At 49.0% G+C, this 11,464-nt stretch overlaps 1 long non-coding RNA gene across 1 annotated transcript; it reads right to left on the reverse strand.

Annotated features, from left to right (window-relative positions):
- Positions 1-1,179: 1,179 nt before the first annotated feature.
- LOC119101689 (uncharacterized) lies at positions 1,180-9,929 on the reverse strand. Its single transcript, XR_005094598.1, has 3 exons — positions 9,888-9,929; positions 8,219-8,298; positions 1,180-1,258 (listed from the first exon to the last, which is right to left on the reverse strand). It is a non-coding gene; the product is annotated as an uncharacterized LOC119101689 (long non-coding RNA).
- Positions 9,930-11,464: the final 1,535 nt, after the last annotated feature.

Below are 11,464 nucleotides of genomic sequence, written 5' to 3' on the forward strand. Positions count from 1 at the left end.
GGTACAGGGACGCAGCACGAGCTCAGCGAGGAACGATGTCAGCGGTGCAGAGCGTGAGGTCAGCGGGGAACGGTGTCAGCGATGCACAGCACGAGCTCAGCGGGGAACGGCGTCAGCGGTGCAGAGAGTGAGGTCAGCGGACACAGCACGGGGTCAGCAGGGGACGGGCGAGGTCAGCAGGAATGACATATGAGGTCGGCGAGGAAACATGAAGAGCAGCTTGAAGCAAGCGGGAGAACGGTGTTGAGGGGTGCAACACGAGGTCAACAGGAGCGCGGCACAGGATCCGGGTACAATATGACGGCGGGCACTTACGTAACATAATGAAATGGCAACAAATTTCCACCAAAGCTTGTTAAACGCGTCCGTACCGATCGACACGGCCGCGCCATAATGAGTGGCGGAGTGTCAGCTTCAGGGACTACGGCGCATCCAGATGGGGCTCAAATACGGTCGGTACGGCATTCCTCCACGGAAGGGCTTTGGCGCGAGTGCCCCAGCACAACCCACGCGATCAGCGTCCACTTACCGCAATGAGGCCGCCCGTATGGCAGGGCACGTTGACATATTCTAGCTCGATTTCGATAAACGTATTGACAGCCGAAAATAGGTAGAGACCGCACGTCTCTTCCCGGCCTGGGGACTTGATGTAGAACACTCCATCGACTGACGTTGTGTTTTATGCACTCTGGAAACATGGAGTGTTAGGCGCCATGTACCTCAGTACACACACCATTGAGCATACGCTTGAAACGCCATCGCCGTGGGGCATTAGGCCCAAGAACCCCGCTCGGCGTACAGACTTTGTATTCAAGCACACTTTGGCCGCGCAGATCGTGTTAGGTGGCGTATCCTATGATGAACCGTAATCAAAGAAGCCCCATGCTTAATTACGCACCTTACGCTCCATGCACAATTATCCTTCTATGCCCCAGAGCAACGCCTTTGCATTCGGCGCAGCCTGCAAAGGCGCTACGTATCTACTCACATCGTACCTTTTGATGTTTTCAAACCGAACCGATCACATTGCGCTGTCGTGATCACACAGCTTCGACGCGACGGAAGTTTGCCTATCGTGTGTATACAGCTGTCATTTGCCCGGACCCATGCCTGTCACGCGCCGATCGGCCGTCCGGCTGTCCAGCAGGCCCTTACCCGGTCTTGTGCTATATTGCTTACCATGAATGACGTGAAACGGCTTCAGCGGCGACAGGATGGAATCGTCGTCCTCCAGAACCACCTTCTCTTCCTGATTTGTCTACAATGAAACACAAGTCATTTCAACAGTAGGTCCGTCGCAGAGAGCGTAAGGTCAATACATACCGTGACATGTACAAACATCGAGGTCAGATTTAGAATAGAGTGGTGGATTCTGCAGCTGTGAGGCAGCCATGTTTCCAAATGCTAGTTTCACGGTGCAGTAATTTTACTTGCAAGCGGAACAGTGAAAATACAAAAGTGCTGTTTACAATTGCACGTAAATTTCGTAGCCTTATACATCTCATTCGAACCAGAACGAGTACGTGAGAGTGTATGCTAAAGCAACTGTTTATTTCATATCACTTTCATTTGATTTTAAGTGATCCGATTTTTTTGCAGTTATATGAAATGATCAATGCCATAGCTTGTATTCTATTAACGCCGCATGTCACGCGAGCCATCTAATCAGGCAGTGCACATCACGCAACACTCGCAATGACTCTGTCGTAATGAACAAATTATTGGTGCTTGCCTTGGTGGACAAATAGTTAAAGGTGTATGCCACGGTGGTCGGAACGAGGAGCCAACAAATCACCCACTGCAAACTGTTCGGGACATTTTGAAACACTGACTCGCCCAATTGAAAAATTGTATTAAAAAATGATTGGATTCAGTCGATGACTGTCTTCAGTGCCGATCAATTGGTGTGTAACGAGGCCGCTGAGTTGTACGTTTTGAACAGACGAGGTCTGCAGCATTCGCGAACAGACAGGGCCGGGGGCGTCATCTGTTAGCATTAACCGGGCGAATTGGGTCCAGGTGCAGTATCACGGAGAGCAAGCGATGCCAACTTGCTACCTCTATGTGTATGCCACACCCCACATCTCTCTACATCTTTTCCCTCTCCTCTTCTTATATCTCTCCCTCTCTCTCCCTTCTCTGTCTGTCTGTCTGTCTGTCTGTCTGTCTGTCTGTCTGTCTGTCTGTCTGTCTGTCTGTCTGTCTGTCTGTCTGTCTGTCTGTCTGTCTGTCTCTTCTGTCTGTCTGTCTGTCTGTCTGTCTCTCTCTCTCTCTCTCTCTCTCCCTCTCTCTCTCTCTCTCTCTCTCTCTCTCTCTCCTCTCTCTCTTCTCTCTCTCTCTCTCTTCTCTAACACACACACACACACACACACACACACACACACACACACACACACACACACACACACACACACACACACACCACACCACACACACACACACACACCACACACACACACACACACACACACACACACACACACACCACACACACCACACACAACACACACACACACACACACACCTCCCTCTATCTCTCACTCAATCTCTGCCTCCCTCTTTCTTCCTCTTACTTCGTTGTTTCTATCCGCTCTTTCTCAGCTCGCCTCCCAACAACCCTGACGACTCAGGAAGTACCAAGGGGGCTGGGACAGACGGACTGCTGTAGAGGGCCGCATGGAGAGACGCCCGCCGCCCCGATGGCGCCATCCCCAGCGGAGGCCAACGTCACCGCCGCTGGACGCGGGGCCCCGGGCGGAACGGCCGCCTCAAAGGCAGGTAGGGGCCGCCATGACCGGCTCTAGGGCCCTACTGCAAGGGAGTGGGGAGGGATGCTGCCGTAAGAGATCGGCAGCACACCAACGAGATGGGGAGAGGGTAAGGGCGTAGTCTGCATTAGCACCTGAAAATTTAGGCGCCCTTCCTTCCCATCTTTCGCTCTTTCCTTGGACTGTCCCACCTTTGGGCCATATTTCAAAACGTAACCTAGTGAAACCTCAGGACTAGTTGCGTCTAATAATAACACTGGGTGGTGCCAATGCAAGCACCGTGAAGCCATAATTATAAAAATCAAGTTTGATTTTCAGTCCAGATTACGCCATCAACGCTTTACATCAACACTGCAACATCCTCCCGTACGTGCGACCACTGTCGTCATAAACAACCACCTTGTGCACCTCTACTGGTGCGGTTAAAAGAACGTTAACGGACGTGGTTGGCTCGGCTAGAAGGGCCTGTTTACTGAGAAGTTGGTTGGTTGACGGACATTTGAAGTTTGAACCAGTGCGTCACATGGATTATGTGATATTCTCATTCCAAAGCCAACGTGCGCCCCGAAAAGAGTCACTTTGGTTAATGCCATAGGGGAGAAATCAAAGCTATAGTGCCACGTTTCGTCGAATCCGCGGGATAACAGCCTCCGCGAATTTTACACGAATACATATCCCAGAATCTGTGCCTGTATATAATCTGGAGTAGCCTACTCGTCTTGGGTGCAGACATGTCTGCCGCACGAAATACATGCTTAGTGGTTCAAGGGTCTCGCGTTCAGAATAAGCGTCAGGACCCGTGCCGCGAGCCAGTTGGGCAGCTCCAGCGTTGGTGTCCGTAACATTGAGGCGACCCGAAAAGCTCTTCAAAGCTAACCATTCGCTGATGCGAGCCCTACTTGGTTTGTTTTAGCACCGACGACGTGGCGAAAAAAGCGTCAAGAAATTATGCTTTCTGGAACTGGAAGACGGCGCATTGGGATTTCAAGGCAGTTAAGCCCACACGGGGTACGATATGCGTAGAACTTGCGGCATTTTCTTATTGCCTGTCATGTGCATTACTTCCGCAGATGCTCTATACGCTTTAATGCTTTTTCAAAGTCACCTTTAACATCGATTCTATGGAAGCTTGATTCCAGCCGAAAGCGCACATGGCCCAAGCTATGCACAGTTCCTTCTTACGTACGAACGCAAGGTTCCCAGGTGCTAATGTATACCGGTGGTGGCCAGCTAAGCGTGACTCGCTCACTCGTCTGCCTTTCCCCACTACGTAGCCAACGCTGGGGCAAACTATGTCTGTCACGGCCTGAAAAATGACATCTCTTTTGAAATGTTGATTTCCTTATCCCTCTGAAAAAATGTTTGCTCTAATTTGCATGTCTCTAGAAAGTGGCTTTGAGTTTAAGCTAAGTATGACCCGGCTCTTCCGTTGTGCGTCTTTGGGGCTAGATAAATCTAATCTCCACGTCTTTGAAAGACTGCTCTCCACGTCCAAGAACGCGTCAGTCACTTGAATGAAGGTTAAATGTCATTTTGGTGTAGGGACTATATTCTCAAAAGAGCACATTCGCGCGCTGCCTACCCACGCACTATCAACCACGCACCGCCTGTGTGTGTGTAAGTGTTACAAGGGCGGGGCACGGTATCAATCAAGATTGCTGCAGATGGTAAAAACGAATTCCTTTATTTTGACAAGGTGCTACATGTCGTTTATGCTAGTAGGTAAAACGGGTTTTTGTTCGTAACTTACGATTCATTGGTCGATGGGAGCACGTGGCAGAGGACGATTTTTGGCCTCTCCTTACAACCAATCAGTTTTTTGGGCTTCAAGTTTGCCTTTTCTGTTTGCTCTTTAGGGTGAGCATGCCAAGCATGGCCCTTGGACTTGCCACCGGGCTTGCCACCGAGTAGGGACCGTTTTGAATTTTCGGTCGTGAATGTTTTTCACCGATAATGTTTCCGTAAGTGAATAGCAGCAATAATATCAAACGCCAACATTTCACAATCCGGTAAGCATTCACGTCCGCTCCATTTACTTTCCACTTCCGTTAGCGTGTGGGCGTGCCTCTCCTTTAAGGCTGAGTCAAGCCCCTCCATCATAAACCTAGTCACTTTGTTGGAAATCCGAAGCGAGGAGTGGGGGATTGTCGCATTGGTGGAGATCACGATAGTGGTAGGTGTCCAAACCCCGCCTAATATGATGCTCGGCTGATGCTATCCGTCAGTATCTCTGTTCAAAACATATCTGTCTGTCACAACCCATATGTGTTTGGGTGAGAGTTCTGCAATATTGTGTTGTTCGTTGCGTTCCTTCTGTCTTTCAAGTCATTTCTCTCTCCGCTCCCAGCCTAAGCTTAAGTGGGCCAAGGGAGGGGCTTCCAGCAGCTGTTTCTGCCATAGGGCACAGTCGCGTAGCCTCGCAAGGCCAGTAAGGTCCATAATGTTGCGGTGAGAACACTGCAAGACCACTTGTGAGCTGAGTTGAGAGACAACCCAGGAGATCGCCCATCTTGTTCTACAAAGGGCTAACCGCGAAAGGAATCTCGGTCTATGGTGTCTCAGCACAGAGAAAACGAAGGTGAAAGAACTCTGCTTACCCGGCGCGTTCAATTAGGCCATGCACTGAACTATGCCTCTAGCTCTTGCTCGTGATTCCTGAAGTTCTAGAGAACTCTACAAGTCTTTCGCGTCGGGGTGCACGAGTTAGCACAAGCTCAAGTTGAATGGCTTTAAAGCTATGCGGTTTACTAATTGTATTAGTTGCAAGGAAAACATCATTCCATGGCAAAACAAACGATTTCAAAAGGGCTATCAAGCTTAAATCGAGCTTTGAATATGACTTATAAGTGGTTCTGGCCATGCTGAAAAAGTCAACGGGGAATCGAAGTCCATTAAGAAAAGTGTTTCAGTCTTTGCTGCTTGATTGCTATGAAACTTGAGTATCACAGAGGAAAGATGAAAGGCGGTGCCTCATTACGAGCTCTGAACGTGCTCTCAAAACTACATTCAACCTGAACTCTATGCCTGACGCTCAATCGTTGACGTCAAATAGAAGTGTAGCCATTGAAGATTCACTGAACGTATGAGTCCAAAGGCACCTAATTTTATTCAAGTATGCTACACACTGCCTGGTAAATAGTTATACATTGCTTAAATGAAGGAAGTCACTAGCACTAGGGCGTTCACTTCCCTAAAATCAGTTGGGAAGGCGGGGGGGGGGGGGGCCTGGCAGAAAGGTTGACTCACCCACCTGCCAAAGCTGATTCTTTCCAGGAACTCGGCCACTTGAAATTGCTTCCTCGATGTGAAACATGCAGAGCCTTAATGTTTTGACAGATTACAAATTGTTTTGCTGCGGAGAAATAGCTTCCCATTTCAAGTTGATGAGAGCTGCCTGTTTGTGAAAAGCTTACAATGGGGTAAAATTCATGGAAAAACGTCTTAGTAAACCATAGTAAGGGATCACTGGTGATTACCGCTGTCGCTGAGCGTATTCTTGACTACCACAACAACAATTATGTGACAAACACACTTGCCACTGTTGGGAAAAAACATCCTTTAACTTATATCAGAGCCACTCTGCTTTTGAAAGCTGCCACATATTACACATGGTTGTTTCTTATCCTTATCCGGGCGCTATCATTTTAAACAAAACTTGAACAAAATTTGCAGACTGACTTAACATACAAAGGAGTAAGCGGGACAATAACATTGAGCACATACAGGATTCATACCTAGAATGCCAACAGTTGAGGTAATTGTTTTGTATTTATTTGGCCAGTATTCCCTCTTCTCTCCGAGAGCTCAGAAAAAGCTTAGAAGAGCATTGGGTGGCAGTCTCAAGGCAGCATTGGTAGGCTCATGCCCTCCTGAAAGCACATAAAGTGATGCCCCCGACTAGCACCATTCATAGGCTATTGTAATCACTCACTTTTAGGGGCGCATGAATAGGAATGCATGTAGGACCTCGCAATGTGGGGGGGGGCAATTATATATTTGACAACAAAAAGCTCAGCACTCTCACTGTTTTTCTCCCGTTTTTTGCCTGGCGCATGACATCACATATAATTAATCAGTTTTAATTTTACATAATTTATATATATATATATATATATATATATATATTGTATAGTTGTTTGATTTTTGCCAATCAAATTATTATTTCATTACAAAATTTTGCCACATAATTTGTCATGTATGCACCTTATCTTTACAACTGTCAACATTCAAACACACGCACATTGGACCAGTATAAATTTTGATAAAGGGAGGGATGGACACTCGGTCTTGTCTCCTCTTCCCATTGAATGCACTGCTGCAAGTAACTTATTTTTGGAACCGAAAGGAGATGAGCACTGATTTGAACCCTCAACAGTCCAAGACATGTGTCATGTGTTTTGTTTAGAGTGGATACTGGTACGGATACGGACACCATCCGACCGAGTGGGGAGGCAAAATATAGAACTCAAAACAACGAACAGACTTGCTTTCTTTTCAACACAATTCACGGGACTGGTTTGAAATGGCTGCAGACTCTGAAAAACATTTCTAGATGGAAATATGGGTTAGCTCTTCTATTTTCATTTCGGATCAATAATCCTGAAAAGAATGGCAGTTACCGCTGCTATTGTTGATTGAAAGGCAGATTTTATATCTGGATTTCTATTTTCCTCCTGAGAACAGTTGAATTCCTCCAGGTCAGCGAACTGCAAAGCTGCCATTCATGGTTCAGTATCGTCTTGCTGGCACGGCGCAGTCAACCGACACGATTGAATCAGGTCGTCAGAGGAGTCAGATGGCGCGGGTGACTTCACAGTAAAGTTCAGCGCCGGCTGCACCGAGGGTATTTCGGAGAGACAAATCATGGCTCTGTAGAGAAACGTTTAAAACTGCAGTGTGCGCCGGCATGTGTAATCCCAAGACATCATGTGAAACATGCTAGCAGCTGTATGTCGGAAATGATTAGGCCGCCTACCCGTTCACGGTTTTCGACCCAAAGCAGCTGATTGAGCGACCAAGGCCTGTAAGTTTACGTTCATCATGCCTATTTGAAGCGTTTTATTCCGTCACCGCATTGTCACCCTGTCCACGGCCTGGAATTTTCACAGGTCTTTCGATATTGAGCATCCAGCATGTTCTATACAGGCAAACATGCCACATTCAGCAAAAGCAGGCACCCGCTCTGTCTCCAAATTTGTGTCTCACTGCTTCACTTCTACACCATTTAACTCACAAGACCGGACACAAAACACTACACCCATCAACCCGCTGCCGTGTCACGTATTATGTCTGTAGTGTGCGGCTGAACTACCCATCTAACCGAGAAGACCACTGGCGCTGTGACGTAGCCTACAAAGAACAACACTTCTGCGTCCTCCTACACACTGAGCTGCTATGCATTCTGCGGACAGTGCAGAGCCGGTGGCGGGAGGGCCGGTCGCGGTGCTTACCACGTGCGGCACCAGCGCCGACAGGGCGGACGAGCAGCAGATTGTCAGCAGGGTGACCAGCTGCGGCGTGGACCGCATGCCTGGAAATGTGACGCAGACTCAGAATGTGGCAACAGGCTCGGCTGCGGTCAGACTATCGCCGGAAGCAAGGGGTCTTAGCAAACCGGGCCGACGTTTCCGAGAGTCACGCTGGGTATCCGCTGTGAAAATATCTCTCAGGGGTCTAACAGGGGTGGTGACTTTACGTCAGTGCACAGCGAGGACGAATGTGTCTAAAGCAAGTAGTAAGATTGTGCAGCATCTGTGCCAGGCGGGTTTGACTCGTCTGTGTAGGCTACACCTTCGTTATTTTGTCCAGTTTTGTGACAGTGTAACGCAAATAAGGGTACGATCCCTTGTCAATTTCACACACTATAAGCCCCAGCAAAAGTTTGCAAGGAGCGACAACCATGTACTAGGCTTCATCTTTTACTTAGACAATCTTTAGAGTACAGATGACCTGTTAGGTTTGGTCAAGCCAGGTGAGAATAGTCCTTTCTCATCTTTCCGTATCAGCATCAATGTGATACAAGAGTGCTCACACTTAACACCGTGGTGCACGGTGATGAGAGCTATGCATTAAGACGGGTCAAGTGCTGATAATTAGCGCGGATTCGAAGATTTGACCTGACGTGTCTTTAACCACAGCTGCAACTTTGGCGGGTGCTTTACCGCTGCTGCTCAACCAACTGAACATCAGAATCAAATGGCAATTCACCTCGGAGGTCGCTGAGCGGCAGCACCGAGCTGGGGCACAAAACTGACTTCTGTAAATGGCCTAATTCCACGCCGCACCTGAAAGCAGCCCGTCAGCGGTACAAGGCAGGCTTCCAGACGCAGAGCATGGACCGACCAGTGCCCGTGTCAGCGACCAGGAAAGCCAGGGGAACAAGTTGATCGTAGTGTTGAAGTTTTGGTTAAGTTAACAACAAAGTCAGACAGTCTTGGTGGAAGATTTATTGTTGCAATGCTCAAACCGATAGCTTTGACAATATCGCAATTTCGGTAATGCATTCTGGTGCGTTCAGTTTCCAATCCCCTAAATGGAGCAACGCTGCGTATGTGCGAATATTGATACGTTTTGTCAGTTTAAAGCTTTTCTTCTTGTATGCTATACTTTTATTAACTATACTATCATTGTACTTATTCTACCTACGTTACCATTGTACTTATACCGAATCAAAGCAATAAGCCACTTGCTGGAATGATTCGTCAGTGAAATGAACTTGACTCTAAACTTGTTCCCCAATGAAAGACTGCCTTAATTTCCTCGAATGTTTCGAGTGTAATCACTCGAAACGCTCCAGTAGCGGCTCGCTCAACATTTTCCCAAACCATCGCCAGAAACGCATTGGGATCTGAATAGAGCCTGATACCGATTCTGTCACAGGCACTTGATAACAACTTTGATGACGAGAAAATGCAAAATAACAAGTTGGTAAAACGATGGAACAGACAGTGCACTGACCGACTGCACTGGTAGTAATAAAACGTTACGGTATCCGCATAAGCCACAACAAACGCGTACACTAATGTAGAGCTTTCCGAAACGGCCCGATAAGCCGCCAGTCAGCAGCAGCTCCTCCATCATTCCTCGGCTACCTGGATGGCAATTCGGAGCGCCGCTCACCTGCCGCTGTCCAGTGAGCTGTCCGGTGAGCTGTCCGGTGAGCGGGCGCTCCCTGTCGTGGTGCGTCGCCGCCGTCGAGTAAGGCGCGCCGAGCGCTGCCGGTCCGAGCTAGCCGCGCCGCCGCGCCGCGCGCCGCCCCCGGCTGGCCGGCGTCGACCCTCACCCCTCCCTCCCTCGCCTCCAGCGCCCCACTGGTCAGGGCAATATCGGCCGCTGGTCAGCGTGCTGGTGACCGGAGCGTGCTGGCGCTGTCTGGGGGGGGGGGGGCGGAGCTGTACTGGGTGCTGTCTGGGGGGGGGGGGCGGAGCTGTGCTGGGCGCTGTCTTCGGGGGGGGGGAGGTAGAGCTGTGCTGGGCACTGTCTGGGGACCGGAGCTGTGCGGGCATCGTCGAGGGGGGGGGGGGGGGCGGAGATGTGTTGGGCGCTGTCTGGAGGACCGGAGACGTGCTAGACACTGTTTGCAGACGAATGTTAGCATTGTGCGCTTTCAACGTTCGTTTTTCGCGTTTTCGCGCATCCATCGTTTCCTGCGACATGCATTGAAAGATGGGTCTGCCGAGATGTAGGGCTAAATAGCTTTGAAGTTGCGGCACGCTCTTCTTCTCATCTCGTATCATTCCGTTTCCTACGAATTTCATGTTGACACCGCGCTAATTCTGCGAAGTTTTGACTGCAACGCAGACCATGCGGGAGCGAACCCTGCTTCTGGTATCTGCACTTTGCACCTGTCATCAGCGATATGCTATGACGCAATTGTTATGCGCAATCAAAGGGCTTTGGTTGTCGGCTTTTGGAAACCCATTCAACAGCGGATTCCAGCACATGTAGGGGACATCGTCATACCCGCCATTACCATTCTACGCTTTAAAAAGACCACGTTTTTTCCTAAAAAAAACTTGGTTATCTCCGCGACTGCTAGATCAAAGTGGCAGCACCTCAAGAGTAGCACCATTCTGCGGGAAGTAGGCTCAGTGCAAAACAAGCGGTCAGAAATGCTTGGTGCTGTAACTGCGTATTTCTGCAGAAAAAGCTGACATCAAGTCAAAAACAAACGTGACTGCTCTAATTTGATGACTTCATAAGGAAGGGTGTAACTTTGTAGTGTTTGGACTCATTTAGAGCTGAAATCAATGCGTAAGGCTGCATACCATTTCAAGAAGGAAGCCATGTCATCCCTTTGAGTGATCACTAGATGCTAACATTGATTTGGTAGCTGCCATTATGATTCGGTTTATGGGACTCCGTGGCGCTACGGCCGAAAGCGAGACTCAGATGTGACAATGTTTGGGGTGTTCGGAATTTGCTGGGGTTGAAATTTGATCCAGCAGATCCTTCTGCCTGCCACATGCAAATAAAACTAAAGAGCTTTTGGGCAGGCTCAGTCGCTTTGAGGCTGCTGGTGACTTACGACAAATGCCTGGCGACAAAGACGAAGCCGAGGGGAAGCGGCGGAGGGGACAGTCGTTCTCCTTGATGACTTGGGGAGTCTTTAAATCACTGGAGGCTAAATCATGTCGGGCGCTGGAATAACTGGCGTCCCTGAATCACTTGGGCGCTGGAATCACTGGCACCCCTGA

The sequence above is a fragment of the Pollicipes pollicipes genome, unplaced genomic scaffold (assembly GCF_011947565.3).
Source record: "Pollicipes pollicipes isolate AB1234 unplaced genomic scaffold, Ppol_2.1 Scaffold_4881;HRSCAF=5763_pilon_pilon_pilon, whole genome shotgun sequence".
Classification (NCBI taxonomy): domain Eukaryota; kingdom Metazoa; phylum Arthropoda; class Thecostraca; order Pollicipedomorpha; family Pollicipedidae; genus Pollicipes; species Pollicipes pollicipes.